At 39.7% G+C, this 18,214-nt stretch overlaps 1 protein-coding gene across 3 annotated transcripts in view; it reads right to left on the bottom strand.

Moving 5' to 3' along the window:
- Nucleotides 1-18,214, bottom strand: part of ST8SIA1 (ST8 alpha-N-acetyl-neuraminide alpha-2,8-sialyltransferase 1) — a 129,370-nt gene that overhangs the window by 62,425 nt on the left and 48,731 nt on the right. The gene's annotated exons all lie outside the window — the stretch shown is intronic.

Genomic DNA, 18,214 nt, shown 5'->3' with positions numbered 1-18,214 from the left:
CCATTTTTGCTCACCTCTCTCTTAATATCTACCTAACACCTCCCTCTGCAGAGGCTCTTCTGTTCTCCTCCTCTTTCCACTCTCATTGTAACTATTGTTTAAAATGGCTTAATGCTATAAATTGGCCTCTAGTTCTTGCCCACCATCAGTCCTTCACTCTCATATCCTAATTCTTCTAAAACAAAAGCTAGTGCAAATCACCTTTCTAATAAAAAAAAAAAGTACCATGTTTTCCCTTGCCCACAGACAAAAACATTTGGGATCTTCATTGAAGCACCCACCCAGGACCTCTCAACACCCTAAACTTCCTGTTCATTCTTTTCCACCAGCTGGTTATCTATGCACACACCCAATATTCCCTCCACACCATTTTACGCACCTGTGTTTCCTCAGACACAGCCTGAATTTCTTGTCTCCCTACCTGTGTTAAAGCTGCTTCAATGGCTCGCCCTCACCCCTTCTCCTTACTTTCTCTACTCTATTACCTGCCTTCCAAATTATTTTTCAACCTTAAGATCTATGAAGGGTCTGCAGGTATAGTGTCCAATAAAATTCCCTACAAGTGCAAGGAATGCTAAAAAAAAAAAAAAAAAAAAACAAAAAAAACTCAAGCAGACAAGAGGCACACTGGAATTCATTTATATCCCATGAGTCATGAGATTATGTATTAAAGCTGTGCACAGTGGCTGGTAAATACACGTGGAATTGAAACAAATCATTTATTCAATACTTCAGAGACTTCCAAACTTATTACTGTTGCTACTGTTAGTTTCTTTGCTTCAAAATGGAAGCCTTTATTGTTTCTCAGACAAGGTTATACCAGAAAACCCCTATTAAAAAAATATATATATACAGGCCAGGCATGGTGGCTCACATCTGTAATCCCAGAACTTCAGAAGGCTGAGGTGGGAGGATTTCTTGAGGCCAGGAGTTTGAGACCAGCCTAGTAAAACTCTGTCTCTACTAAAAATATACATTTTTTAATTAGCCCAGCATCGTGGTATGGACATGTAGTCCCAGCTACTTGGGAGGCTGAGGTGGGAGGATCTCTTGAACCTAGGAGTTGAAGGCTGCAGTGAGCTATGATTGTGCCACTGCATTCCAGCCTGGGTGACAGAGTGAGACCCTGTCTCTTGAAAAAATGTGTGTACACATACTCACACCCACACACATACACAGAAGTATACACACACACAAATACACAAAAGAGAAGATGAAGTAAAGTGGGCACCCTTCCCCAATTTCTTGGTCTCTCTATTTCTGGAAGTGACACTTAGACACCCCAAGGAATTTGATGGTGTAGAGAACCATGAATAAAATCCAACTCAATTTTTTCAGAAATGAAGAACTACAAATACCAAGCAAGTTTCAGTTAAGAACATTTGGCAAGTATTTATGGAGTGCCAACTAACCATATACCAGTCACTGTATGAGATGCTGGGTCAGAAACTGTGAGCTTCAGTTCAGTATTTGCTACACTAAAAGGTGGTATCAATTAGGGCATCCCTTTTGTTTGCAACTATAAATAGTGTGCAATTACTTAGTAAGTAATGCAGCAGACTGCTAAACCGTTAATCCAATTTAACTGATTAGGCACCTCAACTATCAGGACCAGGATCAATTGCCTGCTAATTAACTATTATTCGCATTTTAAAAAAAGCATGTCCATGATTGATTGTCTCATATATAACTATTTTATTCCATTAAAAGATAAATAAACCAAGCAGAGAATGTTTTTTTGGGAATAACTTGCTGCTGCTGATGCTTTATTTCCCCAATTTAATAAAATGCATCTGCCATCCTTTCTTACTGATAAAAAGGAAAGTAAGTGAATTCCAGAGCATCCTTCTCTTCCCAGTATTCCTCCCTTAATTATCTCCCAGGACTCCGCATACAAGCATCCAATCAGCTGAGTTTTGCAGCCTTTAAATTACCTTCACACATTCCTACCTTTACTTATTTCTCCTGACCTGCTTGGCTTATCTTCTACCCTTTTTTCACAGTGTAACTCACATATTTCAGAGTCACATGGAATTCATATTAAAGATGCATATTCTTGGTCCACTTCAGCCCTCTAGAAATAGATCTCTGTGTAGAGCTTAGGAATCTGAAGTTGCCCTACACGATACAATTCACATGCACAGTGATGTTTGTGACCCACTCTATCTGCCAACTGTCAGTTATGACCTGAGGTCTTCCTTCCCTAGAACCTTCCCTGACCTATGTCATCTTCTAGGATTGGCATGCACATCCTGCCCACTCCCACAGAAACACCTACTGCACTTACCGTCAGTCTCACTAAGCAGACATTCTAGGCCCTTGGCACTGGGTAACATGTGACTAGCTACCGTTGTGTACACCCGTCTTCCACAACAGAGAATAAGCCCCTCAAGGGTATAAACCACGTCTTTGTAACTCTTAGTGTCTCCAGAGCCTACCATATAGGTATACAGATGTTTTTATTAATTAATTGATTTAATACATCCCCAGACTTTCTGGAGAAATGCCAAGGATCTATCTAAGCAAATGGAGCAAACTTGTTCCCTTTTTCAGACCACTGACAGAAAGGTTAAGGAAATTGCTAAATGATCCACAGATGAGCTTTTCAGATTATTTTAAAGTCTAGCACACCAGAGGTGCAAAATGAAATGCCTACACAATTTAAGCAGGTAACATAAACGAGTGGAAGGAAGGCAATAGGAAGTGCTAGAGACTGTGGCAAACAAAGGGCACATGGCCAAATGTATTAGTCTGTTTTCACACTACTAATAAAGACATACCTGAGAGTGGGTAATTTATAAAGAAAGAAGTTTAATTGACTCACAGTTCAGCATGGCGGGGGAGGCCTCAGGAAACAATCACGGCAGAAGGAGAAGCAAACACATCCCTTCTCGTGGCAGCAGCAAGGCCAAGTGCAGAGCAAAGTCGAGGGGAAGGGGGAAGCCCGTTATAAACCCATCAGATCTAGTGAGAACTCACTCACTACCATGAGAACAGCATGAGGGTAACCGCCCCCATGATTAAATTACATCCCACCTGGTCCCTCCCTTACATGTGGGGATTATGGGAACTACAATTCAAGATGGGAGTTGGGTGGGGACACAGCCAAACCAAAACCATATCACCAAAGCAACAGGATAAGGAGCTGCTCATGCCCTACTCATGGGCATGGGAGCCAGGACTGCTAGATATTCTGATTTTTTTCCAAGTGATACTAAAAATCCAGGTGTTAATGTAAAAGCTCCTAGTTTTTAAAAGTTGGCATATAGTTCAAATGATTTTTTTTAAAGTAAAGCCAAAATTTGAAGGCCAAATTTGTCTTAACTGGTAGCCAATTTGCATATCCTACTATAGACCCAGGCAGGGCCCTGGCAGACTTAATAAATAAATTTATTCCAAGAGTACGCAGTTAGAGAAGAGTGCATATCTTAAATTATTCCAAGAGACACAGTAGGAAAATACATGCTTTAGGGAATTTTAGCCAAAGATTGAGAAAGAATCCTTTCTCCAGGCCAGATTTAAACGAAATACAGGGTTGTTTTTTTTTATAAGGCAGTTAGTGAAAAATTCAGGATTCTAACTGACAAAGAGAAGTCCAAAAGTTTCTAAAAGTCTCCCTTGCTTCTTCTCAAAATAACATTAAGTAATATTTTTAAATTACCTGCAGTGATTTCTCAGCCCTCTGTTGCTTGGACTTCCCATCCTAAATGGCTTGTTTTCTAACCAAAATTGGATCAGATGATCCCATATGAATACTATTATGATGTGTATGTTTATTTAACAAGATATTATGGATACCTTTCCATCATGATTTTAATATCAACATGGTATTTAACTGTAGAGGTGGTTCATAATCTAACCAATCCCTTAATGTTGAATATTTTAGGTCGTTCCCAATTTTTCACTATGATAAACAATACTGTTATAAACATCTTTGAATTGTGGCAGAGCTAAGAAGGTAGCTGAGAAAGGGGCGTATCAGGCCACTGTATTCTCTTCTTTTATATGGACAATAAAGTTTGCTTAATTGTATGTAAAACACCTCACATAAAAGGGGTCTTGAAGAGACAGAACCCTCTTTTAACAAGTTCACCATCACTAACCCATTCCACCTAGAGGTCCTCCTGCTGTTACTTATCTGATACATACAGCCTGGAGCAGTTGTTCAGTTAATTCTTTAAGATAAATCCTTCAATATGGAATTGCTAGGTTTAAACAATTTGGACCACATTACAGAAATTAGCAACTGAGTAAGTGTCCATCCGTTTCCATAAGAAAAACAAAATGGGAATCTCCTTATACACTATTATAGATATTTCAGACATATCAGGAGAGAGACTTCATTAGGTTGTAAACATTTTGTAGCATATTACTTAATTTGAAAGGAAATGCAATGCAGTTTAAAGGGCTAAATTTGCAGAGTTAGCTTCAACAGGCCTCAGTTTGAATCTTGACTTGGAATCCCAGCATGGAACCAGTGTCTAACTGGGAAATCCCAGGCAGGACACTTTTGGCTCAGCCTCAATTTCTACATGTAAAATGGAGACAATAATATCAGCATCATATGTTGGGATTATCAGATAATGCATGCAAAATATTTAGCAAAGAGTCTAGCACATAGTTAGTCTTCAACAAAGTATAGTTGTGGAGTGTAGCCACAAAATTGAATCAAATTGAGAAAATACAACCAACCTACTCTTTGGTAGGTTTTCTCTAATATGTTTGAGTTTCATTAATGTTTCCTACGCACTTTCCTTAAAGTGTCACATTTTGGGGAATTGAGTTATTTAAATTAACTTACTTATTATTTCCAATTTAAAATTAAAATTCTGAATTAAAACAAAAATATGTTCAATACAATTTTTCCTCTAAATAGATATAATCTATTTCAAATAAGAAACTTTTACGTGAACCTAGAGTGTGGAATGATAGACAATGGAGATTCAGAAAGGTAAAGGGGTGAAAGGGGGCTGAACAATGAGAAATTATTTAATGAGGATGCTGTATGTGATTCTGGTGATGGATACACTAAAAGCCCTGACTTCACTGCTACGCAGTATATCCATGGAACAAAATTATACTTGTACCCCATAAATTTACACAAATTTTAAAATTAGGAACAAAAAGAAAATTGAAATTTTAAAAGAAGAAACTTTTGTAGGAGTCGTAAACAGTTGACATTAATTGCTTTATTTGTACAGGTGGTCACAGATTCATAATTAGTAAATGGAAATATACTTAAAAGTTCATTGTGCCTTTTTTCCTATGTATTTGGCCATACTTGCATCTACCATGTCACTTGCAATCGTGGCAGCCTTTTATGTGAGGTAGGTAGTTTATGTCTGCAGTTCCCACAGGCACATAGATTTCCTTTTTCTTTCCAATAGGATCCTCAAGAAAATGAAGCTTTGGTGGTTTCACCAGCAGTGGATTTGATGAACCTTTTGGCTCACATATCCATTAACTGACTCAGTAAGAAAACATCTGCATTAACAGGATGAGTTTCAAGGCTGGAGTGACTTTCTTATAAGTGCACTAAACAGAATGCCAAGCCCACAGGAAGCACTGGCAACAGAAAGTTCGGGGTTAGCCAATTTAATCCTCAATGCTTCTCAAGCACAACTTAATTGAGGAAAACTTCACAGACAGATGGAACAATAGCATATATAAACTCTATATGAATATACATAACATATCTAAATCATTCCTCAGTCATCTTCTAAGTGCCCAGGTCATGGAGAACAAAACGGTTATTTACACAATTACAGCATCAGAGGATTCTGCCACTTCCAATGTACTTTGTGACAGGTACTGAACCTTTCTAAGCCTCAGCTTCCTCATCTATAAATGGGGTGAAGGGAAACGTAAGAAATTACCTCTACAGTTATTGAATGAATTAAATAAAATGATAATTACAAAAAGTGCCAGGTCTGGAACTTAGAAATCATTCAGTCAATATGAGCTATTAATAGCTGTAAAATACGAGAGCGCTAATCATCACATTGCTCTGGTGGCTTCCCTGTTCCATGTAGTTGTTCTGATGTTCTGTGTCCCACACAAGCCTTTCCTGTCCCCTTGTTCTCTGCATCCCTCCACTGTTCTGAGATCGCTCAACCATCTGCAAAAGTGAAAGGAAATTTCTATATATCCAGATCCCCATGGTATGACATAACCTAAAACATGAAATTTATATTTCCTTCAGGTACTCTCTTTTTAAATACATGACATAATCTATGACATTTTATTACCATTATTTTTATTTTATGATAACACTTTGCCTTTTTCCCCAAAGCTTTCCTGGCCCTTACTTCATCTATCTTACATCTTATAAATCCTTACCACTGAATGCTTATTTTCCTAAGCCCAAATCTTTATCTTCTAAATCCTTTCTTGCCCCTATTTGTTGATGATGCAATAAAAGGTCACCAATGAAATTACAAAATGCCTTAAGTGAACGTTTTAAGTGAATGACTATAATTTACTTTTTAATTTTTGACCTGCTATGGTCTTTTGAATATTGCAGAGAGCACTTTGCTACTTGTTTTACAGGGCCATTTCCTTGAAATGTAATTACAAGCTGAAAAAGAAGTCCTAGGGGATTACTTAATGTATGTCCTTTACTAATTCCAAGGACAGTCAAAAAGTTTTCAACTCGAAGGATGATTGTTCAAACTGCCCACAACAACCAAGGTTTAGTGTTCATAATCTGGATGAAACCATTTTCCTGTTTAGAGTTCAAGGGATTAAAAAATTATTACTGTCTCTGGCAAGAGGTTATTTGGGAACTATATTGACTGGCTTGTTTCCTAAACATATTGGCTCCATGGCGCTACAAAGACTAAAAAGTATTTTCCTCCAGCAGCTGGGCCAAGATAAGTTGAAAAACAACAGGGAGACAGTATGCCAATTTCAAAGACACCGGTATTATAATAACTGTGGTTTTAAAATACAAATCCCAGTCATTCGCTTTGTGGGAAAATTGGTACAAGAATATTTGATGGCTAAAAGACTGAAGAGCACCAAGGCCCCAACACAGGAGCCGAGAGTCTGGAGATGCCAGCTCCTGGCAGGGAAGAGACCTTGGAACCAGTTCAGCTTTTTGCTCTGTCACTGCACTCTGCCATTTAGTTCTGGTTGGGCAGAAGGCAGAGACTGAGCTGACATCTCTGACTGTGATTTTTACATCTTCAAAAAGAGCAGCAATTTCTCCATTATGGTGTCCTTTAAGATTGATTTCATTGCAACACCTGAGTCTTGTATTATCTAATGACACAAGAGTGACATGGTAACAAAAGGGCTCGGGGTCACCCTGTTTGACTATCTTCACAGTTAGCCCTAAAGGCTTCAGTCTGGGACAGTTATTCTGAGGTTTCTTACTGATAATGACAGGAGGCAGACAAATGCCCAGATAGATTAGCCAGGCATGGTGGTGCCCACCTGTAGTCCCAGCTACTCGGAGGCTGAGGCAGGAGAATCACTTGAGCCCTGGGGGCAGAGGTTGCAGTGAGCGGAGGTCACACCACTGCACTCCAGCCTGGATGACAGAGTGAGACTCCGTCTCAAAAAAAAAAAAAAAAAAAAAGTAATGAGGAGCTGGAGGAAGCAGATGGATGGCAATTGGTAAGCTTATATTAGCTGACATCCTCAGAGCGTTCATATCGTGAAGACCCTGTGTGACACTCTAAGGGGTTTGAACTTTATCATACAGGTAATAACCAGGAAGGATGAACCTGCTCAAGATTGATCCCCTGTCAACGGGTAAAAGATGTGGCCTCCTGTAGAGCTGCATGGAAACCCGATGGGGCTCAGTGCCCAAGGCCCTCAATCCTGGTCAGTAGCAAGGCTTGGATTCCCACTATTCTCAGCAAGCCAAGGAAGAGACAAGCTCTTCTGCAACCATAAACTGATGCAATAAGTCCCGTTTGTGTTCCCCACCCCTCACCCGCTGCCTAAGCTCTTCTGTAGCTGGGGTGAGGTGCTGGCAGTGCTCTGGGAACCAGGCCTGCAGTCTTCCTATTCCAGTACTGCTGTGAGTCAGGGGAATGATATGGAGGGAGGATCTAGTGCAGCAGCCTCCACGCAGGATTCAGTACAACACTGGGGAGTGATCCTTCCCTCCGGCCTCTGCCTACCAACGACTGGGTTTGTCACTGGGAAAACACAAAACATTACACGACCCAGCAACAACAAAAAAACTAGTCCTCTTAGAATTTCATGCGCTTTGATTTTTTTAGGGCTTGTGCCCTGTTTCACTTGTAGAGTCTAGAATGCTTGTGTTGAGTAAAAAGGAGATGCCCTAATATTCAAAGCAGCTAAGTGTCCTCTTTGCCATAAAGACTCCATGAAACTGTGTGAACACTTGGGATTTTTCTCCTCTGTCCCGAGGTTGTTGTCTGCTTTCTTTTTTGGGTTTCTTTCTAGAAGATGGAGAAGTGCAAGTGACGGGCTGAGAGCACCCACCAAACACACAAGCTCTCAACCATGGGCAGCTTCTCCACAGCCCCAGCTTAGCACAAGCTCCTGGAGGGCTGCCTGGGGGAGGCAGACATGGAAGTGCCAAGGTGGCCAGATGGTTCCAGGACCACAATGTCTATTTTTAACTGTTTGCCACCGCCACCCCCACCCCTGCCCTCTGGAGTACTGTCTTCCCCAGACAAGCAGGAGTGAAGTGGAGGGGGAAAGCACTGATTCCCAGTTGGGGTGTTCCTAACTGAGCAGTAGGGATAGAAGGTGTGAGCCTGGGAGTCCTTTTATAAATTATTTTCCTTGTAGATTTTATTTTTAATTTATATCTGTGACCTGCCAGGGAGGGGGAGAGAGAGAGAAAAAGAGATGCTGTTGAACACATGACAAAATAAAATAAAATAAAATGAAACAAAAAAGGCCACCGTTTCTGGCCATCTATGTCATTCAACTGTATCTGCTTGTACCTGAGTCACCCATCATAGCTACACTGGCTTTCCATTCCCTACAAACACTAAGTTGATAAAAGAGGCCAAAGCCAGGGTTCTGCCCTATCTTAGTAAGTATGTTATATCTCAGTCTCTCAATCGCCCCAGGGGAATGGTTGGTGCATCCCTAATTACAGAACTACAAAGCCCAGTGTAGTTTCAGGTTCCCTTTCTTACAGGGTAGAATTTCCTTATTTTTAATAATAAAATGCAACAGCGTATCTACTAGCTGCTCCTTGTCCTTCATGAGTTTTCTCCGTGAATGCTGCTCCAGCCGACTTGGTGAGTCTGCCGTTTAGCCACTTGCTCATCTGCATGGCAAGTAGTGAAGAGTGACTTAAGAGATGTCACACACACCAGTTTACATTTTATAACAACAAAATTGGCAGAGGGTGGAGGATGTCACAGGAAGGCAAATTCATAATAGTGAACTTTTTTCTTTTTTTTTTGAGACAGAGTCTCACTCTGTTGCCCAGGCTGAAGTGCAGTGGTGTGATTTCGGCTCACTGCAACTTCTGCCTCCTGGGTTCAAGCAATTCACCGGCCCCAGCCTCCTGAATAGCAGGGATTACAGGTGCCTGCCACCACGCCCAGCTAATTTTTGTATTTTTAGTAGAGACAGGGTTTCATCATGTTTGCCAGACTGGTCTCAAACTCCAGACCTCAAATGATCTGCCCGCCTCAGTCTCCTAAAGTGCTGGGATTACAGGCATGAGCCACTGCACCCGTCAGTGAAACTTTTTTCAAAGTTCTTAAATTAGCATAGATAACAGATGATAAACCTTGACCTAACCCAGTGGCAGTGAGGTAAGAAAAGAGGGGATTGATTCAGGAGATATTTAAGAAATAAATTTGGATTTGGACAGTGAAATTCAAACATAAGACCCTGGTGTCCAGCTCAGGTGACTGAGTAGACGATAGTGTCATTACCTGAAACCAGGAATAGAAGAAAAGAAGCAGGAGAGAGGGACAGAACTGTGAGCATGTAAAAGGTAAGGAACCTATGGAACATTGGGGACAGTATCCAATAGGTGCAGAACCAGATCTATTTTTACTCACTATTATTTCCCCAGGAACTAGCATAGTCCCTATCACACAGTAGCAGTTGCTCAATAAGTACTTCATGAATGAGTGGTTGAACACTTATTTTACTTACATAGAATCATGAAAATTTCAGGAAAGCATAGTTGTGCTGGCAGCAGGGCGTATTTATTTAGGTGACAAGTCCAATCAATGTGTAAGGCAATTTTCTATGCATCAAATCCTTGCTTTAAATTTAATTCTAACCTTGATGTTATTTTGTAGATTTTTGATTTACATTAAATTTTATAGTTCATGTAGAAATACTGTGTTTTTTTTCTTGAGTCCAGAAATATTACTGAACTTTGGATTTTAAAATATCCTCAAACAATCTCCATGTCAGGCATCTGGAAGCACCTACAAACTGTAGCAACTTCAGTTCTTACTGACCTTGGGTGCTATAGTCAAAGACTATGTAAGAGTATAACCAGAAAAGACAATTAGGAAATTTATAAGTTATGGCTGCAGAACTAACCATACTTTGTGAATATACTATCCTCTGAATAGTATATGAGACCCAAGATGTATATAAAATCAGAGTGGATTGACTCTAGAAACAGAAAAATGTAAGCAAAATAATCAGATGATACATATTGTATATGGGGCTGTTAGCCAATGCTTCATTAACTGCAGACACCCCAGGTGAAGTGATTATCAAATTAATTTAATTTACAATTGCATTTCTCTCAGCACTTATTTTCTTTTTCTCAGCAAAGAGTTAAAATTCTGAAATCTCAAGAATAGAGTCTGAATAGACAGGAAAAATAAAACTTAGCAAGAAAAAAACCCTATGCATAATAATTTTCAGAGTATAAAATGTTGCCTTACCCTCAAAAAGCACTTCTGTTTCCTTTACAATCAGCAGATGTTGACCCATGCCCATCTATCCTAAATTTTCTCACCACACTTATCCACTTACCTATTTTTCTGACAAACTGCTAATATAATTTCTTAATTACCTAACAATTTTCCCAAATCCTCTCCTTACACTTAGTTTTTGCTCTCTCTGTATTGTCAGCCTCCACAGAGCTAGACATTGAAGACAGTAAGAATCTAACGTTTTGGTCTGAAAAATTCTACTCATTTATCCAGCCTACTTCTCAATCTCTATATACACCTGAACCTACAGCTGGGGTTCAGACTGAGCCCTGAGCAATGTGGGTGAATCTTGGCCTTTAGGGGAATGATTGGGGATGGTCACCTGAAGCTATGGGAATCACTATCAAGTTACAGTTGTGTTCTGGCCCTGGCTTTGCGGTATGGCTCTAGTAACTTGGTTTATGACTTAATTTCAAAACATAACCCCAGGCTGCCCTTCCAGGTCCCTGCCTCCCAGCTCATACCAAGTTCCAGTAAATGTGCTTCGGCCTTGCTTACAAAAACAGTCCCTAATTTGGGCCCCAATGCTAGGACCCTCACCTTGTTCACTTGTGTTCCTGCTGTGATAAATGATCAGTTCTCAAACCTCTAGAAGTCAGAGGCTCTGCCTTCTTCTGACCAGTACCCTTGGAAGCTGCCAGTTGCCAAAACCTCCAGCGTAGAGACTGGGAACTTGAAGTCAATTGTTTTAACCGGATCTCTGGGTATAGCTCCATCCACCCCTATTTTCATCTCTGCATCCTGGATACTAGCAGCACATCATGTTATTCCTTATTATCTTCTGGTTATTGCCAACAGTGTCCCACAGTAAGAACTGCAATACTCCTTTATGGCTACTGGCTGGACTTCCTTTTAGCCCCCAAAGCTATGTTCACTCCCTATCCTATCCCTAGCCAACCCCTTTCCCCACTGTGTTGGGCAAGTCAAGCTTCACGGTCGGTCTCTTCAATCTGCTCAGAAGTTCTGAACACTGAAGATAACAGGGTAGAGCTAGTCAGGCCATGAGTGATTACAAAAATGTTGTGCTAGCTCACCTGTGATCTAAGAATGTTTGACCATCAATGGAAGGAAGACAGTGAATTAGAAGGAAGATAGTGAATTGATCTGAACATAGACAAACACTCTGAAAACGTTCTCTGTACCTAGTCACACCTCTTGATTATTTGACCAAATTAATTAAGCCAGAGAAAATTCAGGGTTGAAATGATACCTCTCTGTAAGTTAATCAAATATGTCTATGCATTTAAGCGACTCCTAATAGAGTTTAAAAGTACAAATGAGCATATTAATAGAAATGAAACAGAGGCTTCCTAGTAGCCAAATGCTCAAAACCAAATTAAAATAGGATGCAAATTCTGTTCTACACTTGGACCTTTGTCTGTAAGAGCAACCAAGATTAAGAAACTAATCAAAGAAAAAAAAATAAAGGTATACCAGGTTTTTGCTGCAGGGAAACACCCTGTCATGTCACCAAACCTAAGAAGAAAATGTTATATGGAACAGTAACACCTCCTAAGAAAAGCTATCACTCCTGTCAGGCCTATGGGATGAGATGTGACTCAGTGGTAATTGGTGTCATGAATTCTTTTCAATTATTCCCAGGAAGCTAGACTCCTGAGCCATAATCAGTCTTTGTACGAAATTTTACACACTGTCAAGTAATTTAGAAAGATCTACACCATGGCAAGATAGAGCATTCCTTTATTTTTCATTTTGTTCTCAACCATAGACAACCTGCAAATTTTCATTAAAGAAAGGTCTTAATTTTTAATTATTTCTAAATTTGAAAAACAAGACATCTTAAAGTTCCCGTCAGCTATTCTTTTGAGCAACTCCATTGCACTACCTCACTTCTAATCAATTGTTTTCCTTTCCCTATGAAGATAACAGATATTTGGACATCCAGTGATGATGTCTTCTTCTCAGTTACAGAGCAATTTGAAGAACAGTGGATATCAATTCATTGTTCAGATCACAATCTTAATTCACTGGAAGTTAATGATTTATTTCACCTTGCTCTTTTACTTTACTGTAATTATTATCTAAATATAATGAAACAAAGACTATAACATTCTCCGTTACTACTTTATGTTTTCTGAAATCCCAGCTTCAACATCTTTATTTCTTTTCACTGTCCTGGAAAATTGATTTCACCCCTTTTTTAGTGGTGTTTTAGTTTTTGTTTTGCTTCATGGGTTCCTGGCATTACCCAAATGCCAAGGCAATGCCAAAGTCCGTAAACACTTTGAGAGAAAATAACAGTAATAATATTATTATATGTTTTTATGATGCATTCATTACCAAGTACTTTTAAACCCATTATCTCATTTTAACTTTGTTACTCATAAAAATGATACTGAAATATAAAGACCAGGTATTATTTGTCCCAATGTGCAAATTATGAAATTCATGCTGAGAATGGTTCCATGACTTGTCTGGGATCATAAGCATCATCATTGAAAGGCCAGGCTTAGGATCCAGATTTTTAGACTGCATACCCTAAATAGTACTCTAGTGTTAGCATTAGGCCAAGAATGGCAGGGCAAATTACCTTAATTATTCAATAGTAGTGGAATCATGTTCTAGATTCCTATAACAAAGAAGCAATGCAAGGTTTCCCCTTTATAAAACTCAAAATAATGTAAATGCTCTTATTTCTCCTTTCAACAGGGGATACCGGGGAGCTCAAAGCCAAAAAGAGACTAGAGTATTGTATGGGAAACTATGGTGTTGTATAGGATTCCATATCCTATATATCTACACTCTATTTTTTCTCCCAAAAAGCTGCAGAAGAAATTTCTTGGCCAGGTGTAGTGGTTCACGCCTGCAATTCCAGCATTTTGGGAGGCCAAGATGGGTGAATTAGTTGAGCCCAGCAGTCCTAGACCAGCCTGGTCAACATAACAAAATCTTGCCTCTACAAAAAAAAAAAAAAAATACAATAAAAAAATACAAAAATTAGCCGGGTGTGGTAGCACATGCCTGTAATCCCAGCTACTTGTGAGGCGGAGGTCGGAGGATCACTTGAGTCCAGGAGGTGGAGGCTTGCAGTGAGCCATGATCGTGCCACTGCACTTTCAGTTTATCAAACAGAGCAAGACCCTGTCTCAAAATAAAATAAAATAAAAATAAATTTAAAAAATGAAATTTCTCCATTTCCTATAAGGGTATTCTTAGAAGTGAAAAACCTTAAAACGGTTTCAAGGTGACTGAGTGATAAGAATGAACTAATCCACTAGAACCCAAGTCTTCTAAGGAAATAAACCAGAGAGTAAACACTAACACCTTTGAAATCAGACAGGCCAGGTTTCACATCCCAGCCCTTCCACCTACCAGCTCTGGGACCCTCAATAAGGTATTTAACCCCTCAGTCTTAGCTTCATCCATGAAATGGAGACAATAATAACAGCCACACAGAGTCGCTGTAAGGGCTGAGCGAGATAACATGTGAAGAAACTGAGGCAGCCCGTATAGTTGACAAACACAAGGCATTTGCCTAAAGCTGGAACACTGAACTTCCCAGGCTTTCTTGCAGTTAGACACGTCCATGTGACTCAGTCCTGATTAATGATACATGAGCAGGAATCTGTCCAACTTTCCTCTTCTGTCTACTCCTTCTTTTTGCTGGGATCCTGAACCAAAACTGCAAAGTTCCTTGGCCATCAGCTAAGGAGGTTTGAGTAGGAAGACAAGGGTCTGGGAGCTTGATGGCACACTATGTAGCCATCACTGAGCCCTAAACTACCCACCCTCTAATTCTTTATTGCTTAAATAAGCACCTATTTGGTTCTGCCCCCCATCAGGTTTCTGTTATAAAACAGCCAGATGCAAGCCTAAAAAGAGAACCTAACAAAAGTCCAGCAAAGATCCATCCCCACCAGACATGAGACCCCTTAGTTTTCTTCCAGCCGAAAAGATATATATCAGGGGAAATGATTACAATAATATGGACAAGTGGAAAAAAACTACCAAATTCTGTAGATTATATAGTATGATCCAAATTTTATTAAAAGAAAAAAAAATTGCTGTGAGACTCAGGGATATCCGGGAGCTCAGAGAATTCTATTAAGCACATTACTGTGAAGGAAAAAAAAATGTGTATTTTCATTTTAATAAGGCTATTTTGACAAACTACCCCAAGATGTCCTGCTGGGTTTCCCACAGGCCAAGAACGCTGCAGGTCCAGGCTCAGTGGAACGTGACAGGAGCCTACAGCCAACCTAGGAAGCTGGAGATGAGTGTCTATGTGGGGTGCATTAATGATGTTTTGTGATGCTTTACATATGGCCTTGGGTGAACATGCTGAGGAGAAATGTAATTTATATCACAATGTAAGAGAATGGAGAGCCAACCGTGTTTTTATAATACCAAAAGGAAATATTTTTCAGATTATATCAGCACAGTTGTGGTTTCTAACATTCCTGCTACTCCCTCACTCATTTCCATGGAACTTTGTGTTCTTCCTTGGCAATATATCTTAGGCCAAAATAGGGTTCATTCAATAATTCCTGCAAACACTGGACCATGCAGGCTTAAAAGGGGCAGTTCCTGGCTAAGCAGGAAAGAGCTGGTCCCAACCCAGGGGATTGGGAGCAGCTATTCTCAAAGTGGGAAGGCTGATACCATCACACCGTCCTCCCCAAATACAAACACGCACACATACATCGCATGTTTTAAAAATCCTGTGTGAAGGTTAAAAATTCTGCCCTTCATGCCTAATAATATTCAACAAATATTTCACCAAAATACATTTATAGAGCCCTTTGGAAACAGCTACATCTGAATTTCCTGCTTGGTTTCCTATAGTTCAAGCAAGGGCACTGCAGGGGTCCAGCCCAAGTGAGACACAGACAGGAACGCCCTTGACAGACATGAGTGGTCGGGAATGAATATTTATACTGAGTGGGAAGCACTGCAGTGGGCACAAAAAGGAAAACCCTCTTGTTCTCAAGAGCTCACAAGATGGTACTGAGATAGCAGATAAGGACTTTTAGAACATAGAACACTGTCATATGGAGATATGAAGTTATGTACACAGCATTATGTGGCAAAATTGAATAAATATGAACATAAAATTACAGAAAGTTGTGGAAGGTTCAAATAGCAAAGAACTAACTAACTAAAAGGAGTTTGATGTGGCATCTCAATACACAGACATTTTAATAGTTACCTCCTGAGGATACACCGCCCCAGCCCTTATAGGACCTGTTGCTATTCCCTAATGTACCAGAGCATCTCCCTTCTTACACTGCATCTTTGTACCAACAACAGAAAAAACAATACTTAAAAGTAGGCAAACGAATAACACTGATAATGATGGCTAACATATACGGAGCATTTAAGGGGCAAGTGTAAAGGTACAGATGTAGAATCGAGGTTAGAAATGAGTGACCTAGCATTATTTCACTGAAACTCTGGGAAAGGAGTGAAGCTTTGTTCATGCTGAAAACACTGAGCCTGGCCGACTCACCTGCATTTCTACCTCATCTGCATACGCTATTTTCTTCCCACTGGGAACATAAATGAAGCATACCAATTAACTGGCAACCCTTTTTGGCTGATAACAAACTAGAAACATTTTGCTAAGAAATAATAATGGATGAGAGCAGAGGGAAAACACCATTTTTTCCAGTGATGCAAACTGGTTTACCAAGATTTCTATGAATAAATTAGTCATTTCAGATTCTTAGCAGGAAAATACATACATATGCAATTTAAAAAAATCTACTCATTGAATTGGTTCTGCCTTTTGCAATGGCTGTGCCCATACACAATGATGTAACGACTTCTGATTCCCAAGAAAAAAGTATTCTTCCTTTATTATTCAAGGATGTTTCCTTGGTCTTGAAACTGGCACAAAGAGGCACATTAATTCATTTGCACACACTTTACAGAGTAAATGTTTCTTATAACCCTATTGCTGCAACCGACAGATAATATAGGAGGCTAGTTTATATTTCTTTAATCTTCCTTTTAAATCTATTTTCTAATACAAAGTTAGAATTCATTTGGTATAACTAAAAGTCATCATCTATAAAAAAAGCTACTTTGGATTTCATTTAAAATGTTTCTATGTGAGGAGCTGTTAAAGGAGATTGCTTCCTTATCTCTTCCTCGTGCCACAACTAGTTGGTAGCAGTTTTCATACATAGAATATCCTGTGGATTGGCTTGATTAATCTCTGTACCACTCCCTTTCCAGCTTTCTGCTGAAGCATGATACTTAAAAACTGCCTTTCCTGGACTTCTTCGCAACTAGTGTTCTGGATGCAAATCATTTCTCCATTAGAAGCATTTGAGGAAGATTTGAAATGAGGAGGAGAATTGGAACTAATCTTCTTTCCCCTATTTCTAATGGAAGCAGTTGTGGCCACGCTAACAGCAATGCAAGTTGGGGCTTCCCAGTCCCTAGACAACAGTTACAGTAGTAGGTTCTTGAACTCAGTAATTCTAGGAACCACCCTTTGGCTCCCATTTCTCCATTCTTCCAATGATTTTTTTAAATGCCAAATTCCCTATATGAAATATCTTTCTGCTAAAAGTACCTAAAGAGATTTCTGTACCTTGCCTAAACCCTCACCAATACAATTCTATTTTTCATGCCTCTGCTTCAAGATACTAAGTATGAATCAGCACATTAATACCAAGCATATAATGCTTTGTATTTATAAAGTACATTTATTATGTATTACAGTCAGGCACGGTGGCTCACACCTGTAATCCCAGCACTTTGGGAGGCCGAGGTGGGCAGATCACTTGAGGTCAGGAGTTCGAGACAAGCCTGGCCAGCAGGGCGAAACATAGTCTCTACTAAAAATATAAAACAGCTGGGTATGGTGGCACATGTCTGTGATCCCAGCTACTCAGGAGGCTGAGGCAGAACTGCTTGAACCTGAAAGGTGGAGGTTGCAGTGACCCAAGATCACGCTACTGTACTCAAGCCCAGGCAACAGAGTGAGTGAGACTCTGTCAAAAAAAAAAAAAAGAAAAAGGACATTCCCATGCATTATCTAAGTTGATCTTTTCCACAGCTCTGTAAGGAAAATAGGGCAAGTGCTGCTCTAGCCATCATAGAGACAAGAGAGCTAAATCTCAGACGACTTAGGTAATTATCCAAGGAATTTAGTTAGTAAGAGATGGAGACAAAATTCAATTCCATATATTATAACTCTTAGTTATTTGCTTTGACACTTGGAAGCCTCCCAAGGGCAGATGAAGAAAAGAGAGAAAAAGAGAGAAGACACGTAGATGCTGGCAATAAACTAAAGCTTCTATTTCCTATTTCAAAAATTAAAAGAAAAACCT

Source organism: Nomascus leucogenys, chromosome 23 (assembly GCF_006542625.1).
Source record: "Nomascus leucogenys isolate Asia chromosome 23, Asia_NLE_v1, whole genome shotgun sequence".
In the NCBI taxonomy this organism is placed as follows: domain Eukaryota; kingdom Metazoa; phylum Chordata; class Mammalia; order Primates; family Hylobatidae; genus Nomascus; species Nomascus leucogenys.
This window is presented reverse-complemented; position numbering and strand designations above follow the sequence as displayed.